The following is a 4,801-nucleotide window of genomic DNA, read 5'->3' as shown; positions in this document are numbered from 1 at the left end:
TAAGAATAAGAATAAGAATAAGAATAAGAATAAGAATAAGAATAAGAATAAGAATAAGAATAAGAATAAGAATAAGAATAAGAATAAGAATAAGAATGGAGATGGAGATGGAGATGGAGATGGAGATGGAGATGGAGATGGAGATGGAGATGGAGATGGAGATGGAAATGGAAATGGAAATGGAAATGGAAGAGAAGAGAAGAGGACCTTGGGGGTCTTCTAGTCCAGCCCCCTGGTCAAGCAGGAGGACCTATACCAGTGATGGCTAACCTTTTCCGGACTGAGTGCCCAATGTGCGTGTGAATTGGCATGAATGCGCACATGTGCACCCAAACCCTCTAAATGCAATGTCCATGCGATCCCACAGCAAGAGGCACGCTTCCTGTGCTTGCATACGTGCCCCCCCCAATGCACCCCATCTCCTGCACATGTGCGGCAGGGACCTGAACACCAGTTGGCCAACGGGCGGCGAGCGGTGCCGGAGCTGAACTGAGGAGACAGCTTGGGCTCTGCATGACACCTCTGGCACGTGGGCCATAGGTTTACCATCACGGAGCTGTACCATTTCAGAGAAGTGACTGTCTAGTCTCTTCTTAAATGGATGGAAACTAATGAAGGAGAGAAGCAAGCTGCAATTAAGGAGAAATACCCAGAGAGTCAGAACAATCAAGCAGTGGGACAACCAGTCTTCATAACTTGTGGTTGCTCCAACTCTGGAAGTTTTAAAGAAGAGGTTGGACAACCATTTGTCTGAAGTGATATAAGGTCACCTGCCTGAGCTAGGGGTTGGACTAGAAGACCTACAAAGTCCCTTTCAAGTCAGTTGTTTTGAAATAATTGGAGAATTCCGTTCAGTTCAAAGTTTATTCTGATTAAGACAATAGCTGTGACTCATGATAACAGCAGATAACTGTGTTCAGCGAGAGCATTGAAGATATCCATTTTTAATAAGGTATTTCTTTAACAGACATTGGGACTCTGAATGTAACATCATCTCATATTGTTGTTTGACTTATTATCTTTTATTTCGTGCATAAAGTCTTTTTCAGTAATGAAACTGTTTTTGTCCAATCCAGGAAACGTCCAGCAAGTGAAGGGCAGCTCAAATCTCTGGAGAAACCGCAGATGCCTTGATATGCCCTGTAACCCCATAAGAAAGAAGGAATTGTTAGGTGCAAAACTGATTCCAGGGAGATCTGAAGCCACGAAGGTCGTTCAAAGCGGAAGAGGTCAAGAAACTCCGAAATGGAAAAGCTGCTGGTGTCTAAAGCCACTGAAGCAAACTCCGCTCTGGAACCAGAAGCTGCATTGAATGACAAAAAACTTCACAACAATTTTATTTCTTTCTTCATCTAAGTTAACTAGTTGTCCATCTCACAAAGAAGAGATTCTGGAAGGTCTGCAAGGAAACTAAAATACAGGGAATCTTTGACCTGCGACCCCAGTCGGGTCCAAAACTTTTGTTGCTAAGCGAGACGATTGTTAAGTGAGTGTTGCCCCATTTTACAACCTTTCTTGCCACCTTTGTTAAGTGAATCCCTAGAGTGGAATTAAGGAGAAACTTCCGGACAGTGAGGAAAATTAACCCCTGGAATAGCTGCCTTCAGGAATCGTGGGAGCTCCATCACTGGAGGCTTTCAAGAAGAAACTAGAGAGCCCCTTATCAGGAAATAGTGTAGCTTCTCCTGCTTGATCAGGGGCTGGACTAGAGGACCTCCAAGGTCCCTTCCAGCTTTATTCTGTTCTGTTCTGTAAGTTAGTCACGTGGTTGTGAAATGAATCCAGCTTCCCCATCGACTTTGCTGGTGAGAAGGTCACAAAATGGGATCACGTCCCTCCTGGGACAGCGCGACCGTCATAAATGTGAGTCAGTTACCAAGCATCTGAATTTTGATCATATGACTGTGGAGATGCCGTAACGGTCATAAGTGTGAAAAACAGTCATAAGTCACTTTGTTCAGTGCCGTTGTAGACTTGAACTGTCATGAAACAAACTGTTATAAGCCAGACGACAAAATATCATATAAGATAATGTAACATCACATCACATAATGTCATATATCATATATCATGAATCCTGTATCCTGCATCATATATCATGTACCATGTAAGAATAAAGTGGATCAGCCATAATCTTGGTTGGGGTTTTTGGAGATCCAGCAGGTGGAGAGCCTCCCTCCCTCCCTCCCATTGGGTCATTCCATAGGAGACTCCTGGCTTTGCTCCACATGATATGACCAATGTGATCAAGGGGACCCTCCATATCCCACCCCTGTCACCTGGGGGAGTGGGAGGCCCCTGGAGTCATGGCCTCAGCTGTCCCCATGAGACATAAAGGATGCAGTGATGTCATGGCCCCTGAGGGCAGACTGGGAAAGGCCCAAGGGAGGAGAGGAGAGCTTTGGAGCCTTGAGTTAAGCAGCTCTGCTTTCTCTCTGCTGCCTGTCGCTCACTCTCCGTCTTCTCTCTCTAGAGGAGTTTTAGTTTGGTTGCGGTGCCAAAACAGACAGTTGTAGAGGTAAAAAGGACAAGAATTCCTCTGTAGAATCAGAAGCTCCTTGGGCAGTCGGAGCTTTCTGAGTTGAACAGGGAAGAACATGTAGATAGGTAGATAGGAGATAGATAGATAGATAGATAGATAGATAGATAGATAGATAGATAGATAGATAGATAGATAGATGATAGATAGATAGATAGATAGATAGATAGATAGATAGATAGATAGATAGATAGAGACAGACAGACAGACAGACAGACAGACAGACAGACAGACAGATAGACAGACAGAACCACCAATGAACACTTTGGAGTTACAAACTTTCTCTTTTGTTGATAGGATCTGTTTCCAGGTCTAGCAATCATTCTTTACGGCAGGATGTCTCACAGGCTGAACAAGTTGCCCTGCCTGAAGAAGGACAGCCAGAAGGCCCGTCCTCAGATCACTAATAATGACCCGCAGCGGTCGGACCAGAGAGCCCAATTCTCGGGCTCCCACCCATCCACTTCTTCAGCTGCTCAGCGAGCCACACAGGTCCTGCCTGTGATGAAATCTTCTCCAGCTCCAAAGGAGCCCAGGAAGAAAGTGCAGCTTCCATCACTGGGGCTGCCTGATTTGGCCAAGAAAGGAACTGTGAAGACCCCTCCGAAGGGTGCTCAGATGGAGGTCAAGCATGGCCAGAAGGAGCCTCCTTCCCTCCCAAGAGGGCCTGAGTGGGAAAAGGGTCGGAGCAGCAGCCTTGACCAGGGGAGAAAACGCTCCCAAGATGCCATCCTATCTTTATATCCAGGTATCTATGCTACAGGGCTGGGCTACTTCTGGAACCAACCTTCTCCTATCACATCAGCCCATCCCACCCTATCAACCAATCAATCAATCAATCAATCAATCCATCCATCCATCCATCCATCTATCAGAACAGAGCCAGAAGGGACCTTGAAGGTCTTCAAGTCCAACCTCCTGCTCAAGCGGGAGTCCCTACACCATAACAGACAAGTGACTGTCCAGTCTCTTCTCAAAAGCCTCCAGTGATGAAGCACCCACAACTTCTGGTGGCAGGCTGTTCTACTGGTTGGCTGTCCTCACTGTTAGGAAGTTTCTCCTTAATTCCAAGTTTCTTCTCTCCCTTGATTAGTTTCCATCCATTGCTCCTTTTTCTGCCTTCAGGTGCTTTGGAAAATATGTGGACCCCGTCCTCTTTGTTCCAGCCGCTCAAATACTGGAAGACTCCTCTCATGTCTCTCTCTCTCTCTCTCTCTCTCTCTCTCTCTCTCTCTCACACACACACACACACACACACACACACACACACACACACACACACGCACACCGCCCTTCTTTCCTCTACATGAGCGAAACCCAAATCCTGCCACTGTCCTTCATCAGGCAGGGAAGAAATGGCGGAGACCCTCTCAGCTCTTGAGAGTTGCGCCCCTTCCTGGATCGGGAGGCTTTGTGCACAGTCACTCGTGCCCTCGTCCTTTCTCGCTTGGACTACTATAACGCTCTCTACATGGGGCTGCCCTTGAAGAGCACCCGGAAGCTTCAACTGGTCCAGAATGCGGCTCCGCGGATTATCATGGGGGCACCTAGGTGCTCCCATATTACACCCCTTTTAGGCAGACTGCACTGGTTGCCGCTTGTCTTACAGGTGCGATTCAGGGTACTAATTATGACCTTTAAAGCGCTCCATGGCTTAGGCTCAGGATACCTAGAGACCACCTACTGCCACCGGTAGCCTCCCACCGTCCATTGCGATCCCACAGAGTTGGCCTCCTCAGGGTGCCATCAGCCAGAGTGTCGGCTAGTGACCTCCAGGAGGAGAGTCTTCTCTGTGGAGCGCCTTTCCTCTGGAATGAGCTGCCCCCGGAGCTTCGTATAATCCCCGACCTCCAGTTCTTCCGACGCGCCCTAAAAAGTTGGCTTTTCCAGCAAGCCAACCTCTCCTGAACAAAACAAGATAAATTATTGATCACTGTTAATTTTAATTCAATTTTTTTTTAAAAAAATGTCATTGTCAATTTTAATTGGGTTTGGGATATTCTATTTAAAATTGTTTTAACTTTGGTATTATGTGTTTCTTTTAATGTTGTACGCCGCCCTGAGTCCTTGGGAGAAGGGCGGCATATAAATCTAATAAACCTAAACCTGAACCTCTTCCCTTCAAGAAGGCTCCTCCTGCCCAATTGCCCCTCGATCTCATCCTGTGTCTCCTTCCCAGAACTCTCGGATGAACATTTCCAATATTTATGGGCAAGAAAGCGGTGGTTCAAATGCAGACAGAAGAAAGAAATATTGGACTCG

This window comes from Thamnophis sirtalis, unplaced genomic scaffold (assembly GCF_051295495.1).
Source record: "Thamnophis sirtalis isolate CommonGarterSnake01/CBP01778 unplaced genomic scaffold, rThaSir2_p1.2 scaffold_5, whole genome shotgun sequence".
NCBI classification, from domain to species: Eukaryota; Metazoa; Chordata; class Lepidosauria; order Squamata; family Natricidae; genus Thamnophis; species Thamnophis sirtalis.
The sequence above is the reverse complement of the archived record's forward strand: the minus strand, read 5'-3'. Positions refer to the sequence as shown.